The 17,752-nt window shown below is 43.4% G+C and overlaps 11 pseudogenes; all 11 read right to left on the reverse strand.

Moving 5' to 3' along the window:
- Positions 1-75: 75 nt before the first annotated feature.
- On the reverse strand, positions 76-340 carry LOC130346322 (U2 spliceosomal RNA; annotated as a pseudogene).
- Positions 341-1,809: 1,469 nt separating this feature from the next.
- On the reverse strand, positions 1,810-2,073 carry LOC130346315 (U2 spliceosomal RNA; annotated as a pseudogene).
- A 1,459-nt stretch (positions 2,074-3,532) lies between these two features.
- On the reverse strand, positions 3,533-3,795 carry LOC130346393 (U2 spliceosomal RNA; annotated as a pseudogene).
- A 1,477-nt stretch (positions 3,796-5,272) lies between these two features.
- On the reverse strand, positions 5,273-5,536 carry LOC130346344 (U2 spliceosomal RNA; annotated as a pseudogene).
- Positions 5,537-7,020: 1,484 nt separating this feature from the next.
- LOC130346388 (U2 spliceosomal RNA) lies at positions 7,021-7,284 on the reverse strand (annotated as a pseudogene).
- A 1,475-nt stretch (positions 7,285-8,759) lies between these two features.
- LOC130346389 (U2 spliceosomal RNA) lies at positions 8,760-9,023 on the reverse strand (annotated as a pseudogene).
- Positions 9,024-10,490: 1,467 nt separating this feature from the next.
- LOC130346390 (U2 spliceosomal RNA) lies at positions 10,491-10,754 on the reverse strand (annotated as a pseudogene).
- Positions 10,755-12,237: 1,483 nt separating this feature from the next.
- On the reverse strand, positions 12,238-12,501 carry LOC130346391 (U2 spliceosomal RNA; annotated as a pseudogene).
- A 1,471-nt stretch (positions 12,502-13,972) lies between these two features.
- LOC130346323 (U2 spliceosomal RNA) lies at positions 13,973-14,237 on the reverse strand (annotated as a pseudogene).
- A 1,489-nt stretch (positions 14,238-15,726) lies between these two features.
- On the reverse strand, positions 15,727-15,990 carry LOC130346327 (U2 spliceosomal RNA; annotated as a pseudogene).
- A 1,469-nt stretch (positions 15,991-17,459) lies between these two features.
- Positions 17,460-17,724, reverse strand: LOC130346324 (U2 spliceosomal RNA; annotated as a pseudogene).
- Positions 17,725-17,752: the final 28 nt, after the last annotated feature.

The raw sequence follows: 17,752 nt of genomic DNA on the forward strand, positions 1-17,752 counted from the left end.
GGTCTCCAATTCTCAAACTCAAATTCTCACCCACGGAGGATTAAATGAGAATCTTTCTTGTTTAACACTGGAATGGGGTGGTGCACTGTTCACTACCCGAAGATACTGCCACATCGGGTCAATGCATAGGGCGACAGAAGCAAGCTTCCAAATCAGCTCCCTTTCTCAAAAATCCATTTAATTTATGGTCCCCAGATAGGGAACGTATGTATCAGTATGTGCTCACAAGTCACCCAAGTGCAAGTATTCACACAAAAAAAAAACGTGCCTCAGGATGCGATCTGTCGCAAGATCCTTTCTTTTTTTACACTTGATCTAAGCCAAAAGGCCTAGAGGGGATAACCGGGAAAGGGGTGGACCCAACCATGTCCCCTTCATGAGCACTCACATTACTCATAGGAATGGAAGGAAGGCTGGCAGCCAACCAGCCTCCCATACACTTTCTGGGTGGGTGGCAGTCAGCCACCCATACATACATACAGCACAGGCTAAACCCACATCATCACTTAAAAAAAGGACAGGCGACCATTGCACTCTGATGGAGCATTTAGCAATGCAATCCATAGCCTGGCTTTTGCCTGAACCCCCATCACTCCTCCTCTTGCATATAAGACAATATTTCAGATCTGCATATGAAAACAACACGCCTACCTTTGTTGCACATAGCTGCCTGCCTGTCTCTAGTTACCCCACTGGCTGTAGCTGCGTCCCTTCCGACATGGAATAACACCAACTGTAACGATAAACTGAAAATTAACAGTATAAACCTGCATCATTTTGGACTCTGGTATTTGCTGAATCCGGGTGACCTGACAATCGATGGTGGTGCCGCTGGTGATTCTGGCCTTCTTGGAATCTGTTGGGCCTATGTGTTAGCTCACACATCACTTGGGTATCCATGGTAACTACCACAACATGGTCATCTGCAGTTTACATCTAGCCCGTGGCATTGAATGGCATTTTAAAAGTGCTAAGGGTCCTGGTGCAATAATCCTCCCATGAGGATCAGCCTCAACGGCTTTGTAGATTGCACTCATGTCAGCAACTCCATATACATTTTTTTTTCTTCATGCTTCTTTCTTCATCCTTTTTTCTTTCTGTCATTCAGACTTTCATTCATTCGATCTCTCTCACTCACTTGCTTTAACTCATTTGTTCTCACTCACTCACTCACTCAATCACTCACTCACTCATTCACTCTCACTCACTCTCACTCTCTCACTCACTCGCTCACTAAGTCAGTCTCTCTCTCTCTCTCTCTTTTTCTTTTTATATATATTTTTTTCCGTCTTCTTCTTCTTCTTCTTCTTCTTCTTCAGACCCTGTCATAGCACTAATGCCTTTCCAATACCACCAGCAGATGGAGACACTCCATTGCAACATTGGTTGTGAGCAGCAGTTTCTAAAAACAAATGCCTCATGGCGGATTTCCCATCCATCAATGGATGGTAAATTTTGTTTTTATCATTCACTGACCACAGAAACCAATGCATGGTCAAGCAACAGCAATGACACACCCTTGTGTATAGGCATGAGACCCTCATGTCATTTAACAGGATTCAGCACCACCCACAAGACAGCTACCTGTCATGTCATGTCAAACCTGCACAGGTGTGCTAGATTATTATTATTTAGTTTTATTTTATTTTTTTACACCAATCAGTGTGCAAACATGGTCATTAAAACGCTAAATGAATAGACGTTCATAAACCAGTCAGTGCAACTCATCATTTTGGTCTCCAATTCTCAAACTCAAATTCTCACCCACGGAGGATTAAATGAGAATCTTTCTTGTTTAACACTGGAATGGGGTGGTGCACTGTTCACTACCCGAAGATACTGCCACATCGGGTCAATGCATAGGGCAACAGAAGCAAGCTTCCAAATCAGCTCCCTTTCTCAAAAATCCATTTAATTTATGGTCCCCAGATAGGGAACGTATGTATCAGTATGTGCTCACAAGTCACCCAAGTGCAAGTATTCACACAAAAAAAAACGTGCCTCAGGATGCGATCTGTCGCAAGATCCTTTCTTTTTTTACACTTGATCTAAGCCAAAAGGCCTAGAGGGGATAACCGGGAAAGGGGTGGACCCAACCATGTCCCCTTCATGAGCACTCACATTACTCATAGGAATGGAAGGAAGGCTGGCAGCCAACCAGCCTCCCATACACTTTCTGGGTGGGTGGCAGTCAGCCACCCATACATACATACAGCACAGGCTAAACCCACATCATCACTTAAAAAAAGGACAGGCGACCATTGCACTCTGATGGAGCATTTAGCAATGCAATCCATAGCCTGGCTTTTGCCTGAACCCCCATCACTCCTCCTCTTGCATATAAGACAATATTTCAGATCTGCATATGAAAACAACACGCCTACCTTTGTTGCACATAGCTGCCTGCCTGTCTCTAGTTACCCCACTGGCTGTAGCTGCGTCCCTTCCGACATGGAATAACACCAACTGTAACGATAAACTGAAAATTAACAGTATAAACCTGCATCATTTTGGACTCTGGTATTTGCTGAATCCGGGTGACCTGACAATCGATGGTGGTGCCGCTGGTGATTCTGGCCTTCTTGGAATCTGTTGGGCCTATGTGTTAGCTCACACATCACTTGGGTATCCATGGTAACTACCACAACATGGTCATCTGCAGTTTACATCTAGCCCGTGGCATTGAATGGCATTTTAAAAGTGCTAAGGGTCCTGGTGCAATAATCCTCCCATGAGGATCAGCCTCAACGGCTTTGTAGATTGCACTCATGTCAGCAACTCCATATACATTTTTTTTTCTTCATGCTTCTTTCTTCATCCTTTTTTCTTTCTGTCATTCAGACTTTCATTCATTCGATCTCTCTCACTCACTTGCTTTAACTCATTTGTTCTCACTCACTCACTCACTCACTCAATCACTCACTCACTCACTCTCACTCTCTCACTCACTCGCTCACTAAGTCAGTCTCTCTCTCTCTCTCTCTTTTTCTTTTTATATATATTTTTTTCCGTCTTCTTCTTCTTCTTCTTCTTCTTCTTCAGACCCTGTCATAGCACTAATGCCTTTCCAATACCACCAGCAGATGGAGACACTCCATTGCAACATTGGTTGTGAGCAGCAGTTTCTAAAAACAAATGCCTCATGGCGGATTTCCCATCCATCAATGGATGGTAAATTTTGTTTTTATCATTCACTGACCACAGAAACCAATGCATGGTCAAGCAACAGCAATGACACACCCTTGTGTATAGGCATGAGACCCTCATGTCATTTAACAGGATTCAGCACCACCCACAAGACAGCTACCTGTCATGTCATGTCAAACCTGCACAGGTGTGCTAGATTATTATTATTTAGTTTTATTTTATTTTTTTACACCAATCAGTGTGCAAACATGGTCATTAAAACGCTAAATGAATAGACGTTCATAAACCAGTCAGTGCAACTCATCATTTTGGTCTCCAATTCTCAAACTCAAATTCTCACCCACGGAGGATTAAATGAGAATCTTTCTTGTTTAACACTGGAATGGGGTGGTGCACTGTTCACTACCCGAAGATACTGCCACATCGGGTCAATGCATAGGGCGACAGAAGCAAGCTTCCAAATCAGCTCCCTTTCTCAAAAATCCATTTAATTTATGGTCCCCAGATAGGGAACGTATGTATCAGTATGTGCTCACAAGTCACCCAAGTGCAAGTATTCACACAAAAAAAACGTGCCTCAGGATGCGATCTGTCGCAAGATCCTTTCTTTTTTTACACTTGATCTAAGCCAAAAGGCCTAGAGGGGATAACCGGGAAAGGGGTGGACCCAACCATGTCCCCTTCATGAGCACTCACATTACTCATAGGAATGGAAGGAAGGCTGGCAGCCAACCAGCCTCCCATACACTTTCTGGGTGGGTGGCAGTCAGCCACCCATACATACATACAGCACAGGCTAAACCCACATCATCACTTAAAAAAAGGACAGGCGACCATTGCACTCTGATGGAGCATTTAGCAATGCAATCCATAGCCTGGCTTTTGCCTGAACCCCCATCACTCCTCCTCTTGCATATAAGACAATATTTCAGATCTGCATATGAAAACAACACGCCTACCTTTGTTGCACATAGCTGCCTGCCTGTCTCTAGTTACCCCACTGGCTGTAGCTGCGTCCCTTCCGACATGGAATAACACCAACTGTAACGATAAACTGAAAATTAACAGTATAAACCTGCATCATTTTGGACTCTGGTATTTGCTGAATCCGGGTGACCTGACAATCGATGGTGGTGCCGCTGGTGATTCTGGCCTTCTTGGAATCTGTTGGGCCTATGTGTTAGCTCACACATCACTTGGGTATCCATGGTAACTACCACAACATGGTCATCTGCAGTTTACATCTAGCCCGTGGCATTGAATGGCATTTTAAAAGTGCTAAGGGTCCTGGTGCAATAATCCTCCCATGAGGATCAGCCTCAACGGCTTTGTAGATTGCACTCATGTCAGCAACTCCATATACATTTTTTTTTCTTCATGCTTCTTTCTTCATCCTTTTTTCTTTCTGTCATTCAGACTTTCATTCATTCGATCTCTCTCACTCACTTGCTTTAACTCATTTGTTCTCACTCACTCACTCACTCACTCACTCAATCACTCACTCACTCACTCTCACTCTCTCACTCACTCGCTCACTAAGTCAGTCTCTCTCTCTCTCTCTCTCTTTTTCTTTTTATATATATTTTTTTCCGTCTTCTTCTTCTTCTTCTTCTTCTTCTTCTTCTTCTTCTTCAGACCCTGTCATAGCACTAATGCCTTTCCAATACCACCAGCAGATGGAGACACTCCATTGCAACATTGGTTGTGAGCAGCAGTTTCTAAAAACAAATGCCTCATGGCGGATTTCCCATCCATCAATGGATGGTAAATTTTGTTTTTATCATTCACTGACCACAGAAACCAATGCATGGTCAAGCAACAGCAATGACACACCCTTGTGTATAGGCATGAGACCCTCATGTCATTTAACAGGATTCAGCACCACCCACAAGACAGCTACCTGTCATGTCATGTCAAACCTGCACAGGTGTGCTAGATTATTATTATTTAGTTTTATTTTATTTTTTTACACCAATCAGTGTGCAAACATGGTCATTAAAACGCTAAATGAATAGACGTTCATAAACCAGTCAGTGCAACTCATCATTTTGGTCTCCAATTCTCAAACTCAAATTCTCACCCACGGAGGATTAAATGAGAATCTTTCTTGTTTAACACTGGAATGGGGTGGTGCACTGTTCACTACCCGAAGATACTGCCACATCGGGTCAATGCATAGGGCGACAGAAGCAAGCTTCCAAATCAGCTCCCTTTCTCAAAAATCCATTTAATTTATGGTCCCCAGATAGGGAACGTATGTATCAGTATGTGCTCACAAGTCACCCAAGTGCAAGTATTCACACAAAAAAAAACGTGCCTCAGGATGCGATCTGTCGCAAGATCCTTTCTTTTTTTACACTTGCTCTAAGCCAAAAGGCCTAGAGGGGATAACCGGGAAAGGGGTGGACCCAACCATGTCCTCTTCATGAGCACTCACATTACTCATAGGAATGGAAGGAAGGCTGGCAGCCAACCAGCCTCCCATACACTTTCTGGGTGGGTGGCAGTCAGCCACCCATACATACATACAGCACAGGCTAAACCCACATCATCACTTAAAAAAAGGACAGGCGACCATTGCACTCTGATGGAGCATTTAGCAATGCAATCCATAGCCTGGCTTTTGCCTGAACCCCCATCACTCCTCCTCTTGCATATAAGACAATATTTCAGATCTGCATATGAAAACAACACGCCTACCTTTGTTGCACATAGCTGCCTGCCTGTCTCTAGTTACCCCACTGGCTGTAGCTGCGTCCCTTCCGACATGGAATAACACCAACTGTAACGATAAACTGAAAATTAACAGTATAAACCTGCATCATTTTGGACTCTGGTATTTGCTGAATCCGGGTGACCTGACAATCGATGGTGGTGCCGCTGGTGATTCTGGCCTTCTTGGAATCTGTTGGGCCTATGTGTTAGCTCACACATCACTTGGGTATCCATGGTAACTACCACAACATGGTCATCTGCAGTTTACATCTAGCCCGTGGCATTGAATGGCATTTTAAAAGTGCTAAGGGTCCTGGTGCAATAATCCTCCCATGAGGATCAGCCTCAACGGCTTTGTAGATTGCACTCATGTCAGCAACTCCATATACATTTTTTTTTCTTCATGCTTCTTTCTTCATCCTTTTTTCTTTCTGTCATTCAGACTTTCATTCATTCGATCTCTCTCACTCACTTGCTTTAACTCATTTGTTCTCACTCACTCACTCACTCACTCACTCAATCACTCACTCACTCATTCACTCTCACTCACTCTCACTCTCTCACTCACTCGCTCACTAAGTCAGTCTCTCTCTCTCTCTCTCTCTCTTTTTCTTTTTATATATATTTTTTTCCGTCTTCTTCTTCTTCTTCTTCTTCTTCTTCTTCAGACCCTGTCATAGCACTAATGCCTTTCCAATACCACCAGCAGATGGAGACACTCCATTGCAACATTGGTTGTGAGCAGCAGTTTCTAAAAACAAATGCCTCATGGCGGATTTCCCATCCATCAATGGATGGTAAATTTTGTTTTTATCATTCACTGACCACAGAAACCAATGCATGGTCAAGCAACAGCAATGACACACCCTTGTGTATAGGCATGAGACCCTCATGTCATTTAACAGGATTCAGCACCACCCACAAGACAGCTACCTGTCATGTCATGTCAAACCTGCACAGGTGTGCTAGATTATTATTATTTAGTTTTATTTTATTTTTTTACACCAATCAGTGTGCAAACATGGTCATTAAAACGCTAAATGAATAGACGTTCATAAACCAGTCAGTGCAACTCATCATTTTGGTCTCCAATTCTCAAACTCAAATTCTCACCCACGGAGGATTAAATGAGAATCTTTCTTGTTTAACACTGGAATGGGGTGGTGCACTGTTCACTACCCGAAGATACTGCCACATCGGGTCAATGCATAGGGCGACAGAAGCAAGCTTCCAAATCAGCTCCCTTTCTCAAAAATCCATTTAATTTATGGTCCCCAGATAGGGAACGTATGTATCAGTATGTGCTCACAAGTCACCCAAGTGCAAGTATTCACACAAAAAAAAACGTGCCTCAGGATGCGATCTGTCGCAAGATCCTTTCTTTTTTTACACTTGATCTAAGCCAAAAGGCCTAGAGGGGATAACCGGGAAAGGGGTGGACCCAACCATGTCCCCTTCATGAGCACTCACATTACTCATAGGAATGGAAGGAAGGCTGGCAGCCAACCAGCCTCCCATACACTTTCTGGGTGGGTGGCAGTCAGCCACCCATACATACATACAGCACAGGCTAAACCCACATCATCACTTAAAAAAAGGACAGGCGACCATTGCACTCTGATGGAGCATTTAGCAATGCAATCCATAGCCTGGCTTTTGCCTGAACCCCCATCACTCCACCTCTTGCATATAAGACAATATTTCAGATCTGCATATGAAAACAACACGCCTACCTTTGTTGCACATAGCTGCCTGCCTGTCTCTAGTTACCCCACTGGCTGTAGCTGCGTCCCTTCCGACATGGAATAACACCAACTGTAACGATAAACTGAAAATTAACAGTATAAACCTGCATCATTTTGGACTCTGGTATTTGCTGAATCCGGGTGACCTGACAATCGATGGTGGTGCCGCTGGTGATTCTGGCCTTCTTGGAATCTGTTGGGCCTATGTGTTAGCTCACACATCACTTGGGTATCCATGGTAACTACCACAACATGGTCATCTGCAGTTTACATCTAGCCCGTGGCATTGAATGGCATTTTAAAAGTGCTAAGGGTCCTGGTGCAATAATCCTCCCATGAGGATCAGCCTCAACGGCTTTGTAGATTGCACTCATGTCAGCAACTCCATATACATTTTTTTTTCTTCATGCTTCTTTCTTCATCCTTTTTTCTTTCTGTCATTCAGACTTTCATTCATTCGATCTCTCTCACTCACTTGCTTTAACTCATTTGTTCTCACTCACTCACTCACTCACTCAATCACTCACTCATTCACTCTCACTCACTCTCACTCTCTCACTCACTCGCTCACTAAGTCAGTCTCTCTCTCTCTCTCTCTTTTTCTTTTTATATATATTTTTTTCCGTCTTCTTCTTCTTCTTCTTCTTCTTCTTCTTCTTCAGACCCTGTCATAGCACTAATGCCTTTCCAATACCACCAGCAGATGGAGACACTCCATTGCAACATTGGTTGTGAGCAGCAGTTTCTAAAAACAAATGCCTCATGGCGGATTTCCCATCCATCAATGGATGGTAAATTTTGTTTTTATCATTCACTGACCACAGAAACCAATGCATGGTCAAGCAACAGCAATGACACACCCTTGTGTATAGGCATGAGACCCTCATGTCATTTAACAGGATTCAGCACCACCCACAAGACAGCTACCTGTCATGTCATGTCAAACCTGCACAGGTGTGCTAGATTATTATTATTTAGTTTTATTTTATTTTTTTACACCAATCAGTGTGCAAACATGGTCATTAAAACGCTAAATGAATAGACGTTCATAAACCAGTCAGTGCAACTCATCATTTTGGTCTCCAATTCTCAAACTCAAATTCTCACCCACGGAGGATTAAATGAGAATCTTTCTTGTTTAACACTGGAATGGGGTGGTGCACTGTTCACTACCCGAAGATACTGCCACATCGGGTCAATGCATAGGGCGACAGAAGCAAGCTTCCAAATCAGCTCCCTTTCTCAAAAATCCATTTAATTTATGGTCCCCAGATAGGGAACGTATGTATCAGTATGTGCTCACAAGTCACCCAAGTGCAAGTATTCACACAAAAAAAAACGTGCCTCAGGATGCGATCTGTCGCAAGATCCTTTCTTTTTTTACACTTGATCTAAGCCAAAAGGCCTAGAGGGGATAACCGGGAAAGGGGTGGACCCAACCATGTCCCCTTCATGAGCACTCACATTACTCATAGGAATGGAAGGAAGGCTGGCAGCCAACCAGCCTCCCATACACTTTCTGGGTGGGTGGCAGTCAGCCACCCATACATACATACAGCACAGGCTAAACCCACATCATCACTTAAAAAAAGGACAGGCGACCATTGCACTCTGATGGAGCATTTAGCAATGCAATCCATAGCCTGGCTTTTGCCTGAACCCCCATCACTCCTCCTCTTGCATATAAGACAATATTTCAGATCTGCATATGAAAACAACACGCCTACCTTTGTTGCACATAGCTGCCTGCCTGTCTCTAGTTGCCCCACTGGCTGTAGCTGCGTCCCTTCCGACATGGAATAACACCAACTGTAACGATAAACTGAAAATTAACAGTATAAACCTGCATCATTTTGGACTCTGGTATTTGCTGAATCCGGGTGACCTGACAATCGATGGTGGTGCCGCTGGTGATTCTGGCCTTCTTGGAATCTGTTGGGCCTATGTGTTAGCTCACACATCACTTGGGTATCCATGGTAACTACCACAACATGGTCATCTGCAGTTTACATCTAGCCCGTGGCATTGAATGGCATTTTAAAAGTGCTAAGGGTCCTGGTGCAATAATCCTCCCATGAGGATCAGCCTCAACGGCTTTGTAGATTGCACTCATGTCAGCAACTCCATATACATTTTTTTTTCTTCATGCTTCTTTCTTCATCCTTTTTTCTTTCTGTCATTCAGACTTTCATTCATTCGATCTCTCTCACTCACTTGCTTTAACTCATTTGTTCTCACTCACTCACTCACTCACTCAATCACTCACTCACTCATTCACTCTCACTCACTCTCACTCTCTCACTCACTCGCTCACTAAGTCAGTCTCTCTCTCTCTCTCTCTTTTTCTTTTTATATATATTTTTTTCCGTCTTCTTCTTCTTCTTCTTCTTCAGACCCTGTCATAGCACTAATGCCTTTCCAATACCACCAGCAGATGGAGACACTCCATTGCAACATTGGTTGTGAGCAGCAGTTTCTAAAAACAAATGCCTCATGGCGGATTTCCCATCCATCAATGGATGGTAAATTTTGTTTTTATCATTCACTGACCACAGAAACCAATGCATGGTCAAGCAACAGCAATGACACACCCTTGTGTATAGGCATGAGACCCTCATGTCATTTAACAGGATTCAGCACCACCCACAAGACAGCTACCTGTCATGTCATGTCAAACCTGCACAGGTGTGCTAGATTATTATTATTTAGTTTTATTTTATTTTTTTACACCAATCAGTGTGCAAACATGGTCATTAAAACGCTAAATGAATAGACGTTCATAAACCAGTCAGTGCAACTCATCATTTTGGTCTCCAATTCTCAAACTCAAATTCTCACCCACGGAGGATTAAATGAGAATCTTTCTTGTTTAACACTGGAATGGGGTGGTGCACTGTTCACTACCCGAAGATACTGCCACATCGGGTCAATGCATAGGGCGACAGAAGCAAGCTTCCAAATCAGCTCCCTTTCTCAAAAATCCATTTAATTTATGGTCCCCAGATAGGGAACGTATGTATCAGTATGTGCTCACAAGTCACCCAAGTGCAAGTATTCACACAAAAAAAAACGTGCCTCAGGATGCGATCTGTCGCAAGATCCTTTCTTTTTTTACACTTGATCTAAGCCAAAAGGCCTAGAGGGGATAACCGGGAAAGGGGTGGACCCAACCATGTCCCCTTCATGAGCACTCACATTACTCATAGGAATGGAAGGAAGGCTGGCAGCCAACCAGCCTCCCATACACTTTCTGGGTGGGTGGCAGTCAGCCACCCATACATACATACAGCACAGGCTAAACCCACATCATCACTTAAAAAAAGGACAGGCGACCATTGCACTCTGATGGAGCATTTAGCAATGCAATCCATAGCCTGGCTTTTGCCTGAACCCCCATCACTCCTCCTCTTGCATATAAGACAATATTTCAGATCTGCATATGAAAACAACACGCCTACCTTTGTTGCACATAGCTGCCTGCCTGTCTCTAGTTACCCCACTGGCTGTAGCTGCGTCCCTTCCGACATGGAATAACACCAACTGTAACGATAAACTGAAAATTAACAGTATAAACCTGCATCATTTTGGACTCTGGTATTTGCTGAATCCGGGTGACCTGACAATCGATGGTGGTGCCGCTGGTGATTCTGGCCTTCTTGGAATCTGTTGGGCCTATGTGTTAGCTCACACATCACTTGGGTATCCATGGTAACTACCACAACATGGTCATCTGCAGTTTACATCTAGCCCGTGGCATTGAATGGCATTTTAAAAGTGCTAAGGGTCCTGGTGCAATAATCCTCCCATGAGGATCAGCCTCAACGGCTTTGTAGATTGCACTCATGTCAGCAACTCCATATACATTTTTTTTTCTTCATGCTTCTTTCTTCATCCTTTTTTCTTTCTGTCATTCAGACTTTCATTCATTCGATCTCTCTCACTCACTTGCTTTAACTCATTTGTTCTCACTCACTCACTCACTCACTCACTCAATCACTCACTCACTCATTCACTCTCACTCACTCTCACTCTCTCACTCACTCGCTCACTAAGTCAGTCTCTCTCTCTCTCTCTCTTTTTCTTTTTATATATATTTTTTTCCGTCTTCTTCTTCTTCTTCTTCTTCTTCTTCTTCTTCAGACCCTGTCATAGCACTAATGCCTTTCCAATACCACCAGCAGATGGAGACACTCCATTGCAACATTGGTTGTGAGCAGCAGTTTCTAAAAACAAATGCCTCATGGCGGATTTCCCATCCATCAATGGATGGTAAATTTTGTTTTTATCATTCACTGACCACAGAAACCAATGCATGGTCAAGCAACAGCAATGACACACCCTTGTGTATAGGCATGAGACCCTCATGTCATTTAACAGGATTCAGCACCACCCACAAGACAGCTACCTGTCATGTCATGTCAAACCTGCACAGGTGTGCTAGATTATTATTATTTAGTTTTATTTTATTTTTTTACACCAATCAGTGTGCAAACATGGTCATTAAAACGCTAAATGAATAGACGTTCATAAACCAGTCAGTGCAACTCATCATTTTGGTCTCCAATTCTCAAACTCAAATTCTCACCCACGGAGGATTAAATGAGAATCTTTCTTGTTTAACACTGGAATGGGGTGGTGCACTGTTCACTACCCGAAGATACTGCCACATCGGGTCAATGCATAGGGCGACAGAAGCAAGCTTCCAAATCAGCTCCCTTTCTCAAAAATCCATTTAATTTATGGTCCCCAGATAGGGAACGTATGTATCAGTATGTGCTCACAAGTCACCCAAGTGCAAGTATTCACACAAAAAAAAACGTGCCTCAGGATGCGATCTGTCGCAAGATCCTTTCTTTTTTTACACTTGATCTAAGCCAAAAGGCCTAGAGGGGATAACCGGGAAAGGGGTGGACCCAACCATGTCCCCTTCATGAGCACTCACATTACTCATAGGAATGGAAGGAAGGCTGGCAGCCAACCAGCCTCCCATACACTTTCTGGGTGGGTGGCAGTCAGCCAGCCATACATACAGCACAGGCTAAACCCACATCATCACTTAAAAAAAGGACAGGCGACCATTGCACTCTGATGGAGCATTTAGCAATGCAATCCATAGCCTGGCTTTTGCCTGAACCCCCATCACTCCTCCTCTTGCATATAAGACAATATTTCAGATCTGCATATGAAAACAACACGCCTACCTTTGTTGCACATAGCTGCCTGCCTGTCTCTAGTTACCCCACTGGCTGTAGCTGCGTCCCTTCCGACATGGAATAACACCAACTGTAACGATAAACTGAAAATTAACAGTATAAACCTGCATCATTTTGGACTCTGGTATTTGCTGAATCCGGGTGACCTGACAATCGATGGTGGTGCCGCTGGTGATTCTGGCCTTCTTGGAATCTGTTGGGCCTATGTGTTAGCTCACACATCACTTGGGTATCCATGGTAACTACCACAACATGGTCATCTGCAGTTTACATCTAGCCCGTGGCATTGAATGGCATTTTAAAAGTGCTAAGGGTCCTGGTGCAATAATCCTCCCATGAGGATCAGCCTCAACGGCTTTGTAGATTGCACTCATGTCAGCAACTCCATATACATTTTTTTTTCTTCATGCTTCTTTCTTCATCCTTTTTTCTTTCTGTCATTCAGACTTTCATTCATTCGATCTCTCTCACTCACTTGCTTTAACTCATTTGTTCTCACTCACTCACTCACTCACTCAATCACTCACTCACTCATTCACTCTCACTCACTCTCACTCTCTCACTCACTCGCTCACTAAGTCAGTCTCTCTCTCTCTCTCTCTCTTTTTCTTTTTATATATATTTTTTTCCGTCTTCTTCTTCTTCTTCTTCTTCTTCTTCAGACCCTGTCATAGCACTAATGCCTTTCCAATACCACCAGCAGATGGAGACACTCCATTGCAACATTGGTTGTGAGCAGCAGTTTCTAAAAACAAATGCCTCATGGCGGATTTCCCATCCATCAATGGATGGTAAATTTTGTTTTTATCATTCACTGACCACAGAAACCAATGCATGGTCAAGCAACAGCAATGACACACCCTTGTGTATAGCCATGAGACCCTCATGTCATTTAACAGGATTCAGCACCACCCACAAGACAGCTACCTGTCATGTCATGTCAAACCTGCACAGGTGTGCTAGATTATTATTATTTAGTTTTATTTTATTTTTTTACACCAATCAGTGTGCAAACATGGTCATTAAAACGCTAAATGAATAGACGTTCATAAACCAGTCAGTGCAACTCATCATTTTGGTCTCCAATTCTCAAACTCAAATTCTCACCCACGGAGGATTAAATGAGAATCTTTCTTGTTTAACACTGGAATGGGGTGGTGCACTGTTCACTACCCGAAGATACTGCCACATCGGGTCAATGCATAGGGCGACAGAAGCAAGCTTCCAAATCAGCTCCCTTTCTCAAAAATCCATTTAATTTATGGTCCCCAGATAGGGAACGTATGTATCAGTATGTGCTCACAAGTCACCCAAGTGCAAGTATTCACACAAAAAAAAAACGTGCCTCAGGATGCGATCTGTCGCAAGATCCTTTCTTTTTTTACACTTGATCTAAGCCAAAAGGCCTAGAGGGGATAACCGGGAAAGGGGTGGACCCAACCATGTCCCCTTCATGAGCACTCACATTACTCATAGGAATGGAAGGAAGGCTGGCAGCCAACCAGCCTCCCATACACTTTCTGGGTGGGTGGCAGTCAGCCAGCCATACATACATACAGCACAGGCTAAACCCACATCATCACTTAAAAAAAGGACAGGCGACCATTGCACTCTGATGGAGCATTTAGCAATGCAATCCATAGCCTGGCTTTTGCCTGAACCCCCATCACTCCTCCTCTTGCATATAAGACAATATTTCAGATCTGCATATGAAAACAACACGCCTACCTTTGTTGCACATAGCTGCCTGCCTGTCTCTAGTTACCCCACTGGCTGTAGCTGCGTCCCTTCCGACATGGAATAACACCAACTGTAACGATAAACTGAAAATTAACAGTATAAACCTGCATCATTTTGGACTCTGGTATTTGCTGAATCCGGGTGACCTGACAATCGATGGTGGTGCCGCTGGTGATTCTGGCCTTCTTGGAATCTGTTGGGCCTATGTGTTAGCTCACACATCACTTGGGTATCCATGGTAACTACCACAACATGGTCATCTGCAGTTTACATCTAGCCCGTGGCATTGAATGGCATTTTAAAAGTGCTAAGGGTCCTGGTGCAATAATCCTCCCATGAGGATCAGCCTCAACGGCTTTGTAGATTGCACTCATGTCAGCAACTCCATATACATTTTTTTTTCTTCATGCTTCTTTCTTCATCCTTTTTTCTTTCTGTCATTCAGACTTTCATTCATTCGATCTCTCTCACTCACTTGCTTTAACTCATTTGTTCTCACTCACTCACTCACTCACTCACTCAATCACTCACTCACTCATTCACTCTCACTCACTCTCACTCTCTCACTCACTCGCTCACTAAGTCAGTCTCTCTCTCTCTCTCTCTTTTTCTTTTTATATATATTTTTTTCCGTCTTCTTCTTCTTCTTCTTCTTCTTCTTCTTCTTCTTCTTCAGACCCTGTCATAGCACTAATGCCTTTCCAATACCACCAGCAGATGGAGACACTCCATTGCAACATTGGTTGTGAGCAGCAGTTTCTAAAAACAAATGCCTCATGGCGGATTTCCCATCCATCAATGGATGGTAAATTTTGTTTTTATCATTCACTGACCACAGAAACCAATGCATGGTCAAGCAACAGCAATGACACACCCTTGTGTATAGGCATGAGACCCTCATGTCATTTAACAGGATTCAGCACCACCCACAAGACAGCTACCTGTCATGTCATGTCAAACCTGCACAGGTGTGCTAGATTATTATTATTTAGTTTTATTTTATTTTTTTACACCAATCAGTGTGCAAACATGGTCATTAAAACGCTAAATGAATAGACGTTCATAAACCAGTCAGTGCAACTCATCATTTTGGTCTCCAATTCTCAAACTCAAATTCTCACCCACGGAGGATTAAATGAGAATCTTTCTTGTTTAACACTGGAATGGGGTGGTGCACTGTTCACTACCCGAAGATACTGCCACATCGGGTCAATGCATAGGGCGACAGAAGCAAGCTTCCAAATCAGCTCCCTTTCTCAAAAATCCATTTAATTTATGGTCCCCAGATAGGGAACGTATGTATCAGTATGTGCTCACAAGTCACCCAAGTGCAAGTATTCACACAAAAAAAAACGTGCCTCAGGATGCAATCTGTCGCAAGATCCTTTCTTTTTTTACACTTGATCTAAGCCAAAAGGCCTAGAGGGGATAACCGGGAAAGGGGTGGACCCAACCATGTCCCCTTCATGAGCACTCACATTACTCATAGGAATGGAAGGAAGGCTGGCAGCCAACCAGCCTCCCATACACTTTCTGGGTGGGTGGCAGTCAGCCAGCCATACATACAGCACAGGCTAAACCCACATCATCACTTAAAAAAAGGACAGGCGACCATTGCACTCTGATGGAGCATTTAGCAATGCAATCCATAGCCTGGCTTTTGCCTGAACCCCCATCACTCCTCCTCTTGCATATAAGACAATATTTCAGATCTGCATATGAAAACAACACGCCTACCTTTGTTGCACATAGCTGCCTGCCTGTCTCTAGTTACCCCACTGGCTGTAGCTGCGTCCCTTCCGACATGGAATAACACCAACTGTAACGATAAACTGAAAATTAACAGTATAAACCTGCATCATTTTGGACTCTGGTATTTGCTGAATCCGGGTGACCTGACAATCGATGGTGGTGCCGCTGGTGATTCTGGCCTTCTTGGAATCTGTTGGGCCTATGTGTTAGCTCACACATCACTTGGGTATCCATGGTAACTACCACAACATGGTCATCTGCAGTTTACATCTAGCCCGTGGCATTGAATGGCATTTTAAAAGTGCTAAGGGTCCTGGTGCAATAATCCTCCCATGAGGATCAGCCTCAACGGCTTTGTAGATTGCACTCATGTCAGCAACTCCATATACATTTTTTTTTCTTCATGCTTCTTTCTTCATCCTTTTTTCTTTCTGTCATTCAGACTTTCATTCATTCGATCTCTCTCACTCACTTGCTTTAACTCATTTGTTCTCACTCACTCACTCACTCACTCAATCACTCACTCACTCATTCACTCTCACTCACTCTCACTCTCTCACTCACTCGCTCACTAAGTCAGTCTCTCTCTCTCTCTCTCTTTTTCTTTTTATATATATTTTTTTCCGTCTTCTTCTTCTTCTTCTTCTTCTTCTTCAGACCCTGTCATAGCACTAATGCCTTTCCAATACCACCAGCAGATGGAGACACTCCATTGCAACATTGGTTGTGAGCAGCAGTTTCTAAAAACAAATGCCTCATGGCGGATTTCCCATCCATCAATGGATGGTAAATTTTGTTTTTATCATTCACTGACCACAGAAACCAATGCATGGTCAAGCAACAGCAATGACACACCCTTGTGTATAGCCATGAGACCCTCATGTCATTTAACAGGATTCAGCACCACCCACAAGACAGCTACCTGTCATGTCATGTCAAACCTGCACAGGTGTGCTAGATTATTATTATTTAGTTTTATTTTATTTTTTTACACCAATCAGTGTGCAAACATGGTCATTAAAACGCTAAATGAATAGACGTTCATAAACCAGTCAGTGCAACTCATCATTTTGGTCTCCAATTCTCAAACTCAAATTCTCACCCACGGAGGATTAAATGAGAATCTTTCTTGTTTAACACTGGAATGGGGTGGTGCACTGTTCACTACCCGAAGATACTGCCACATCGGGTCAATGCATAGGGCGACAGAAGCAAGCTTCCAAATCAGCTCCCTTTCTCAAAAATCCATTTAATTTATGGTCCCCAGATAGGGAACGTATGTATCAGTATGTGCTCACAAGTCACCCAAGTGCAAGTATTCACACAAAAAAAAAACGTGCCTCAGGATGCGATCTGTCGCAAGATCCTTTCTTTTTTTACACTTGATCTAAGCCAAAAGGCCTAGAGGGGATAACCGGGAAAGGGGTGGACCCAACCATG

The sequence above is a fragment of the Hyla sarda genome, unplaced genomic scaffold (assembly GCF_029499605.1).
Source record: "Hyla sarda isolate aHylSar1 unplaced genomic scaffold, aHylSar1.hap1 scaffold_784, whole genome shotgun sequence".
Classification (NCBI taxonomy): domain Eukaryota; kingdom Metazoa; phylum Chordata; class Amphibia; order Anura; family Hylidae; genus Hyla; species Hyla sarda.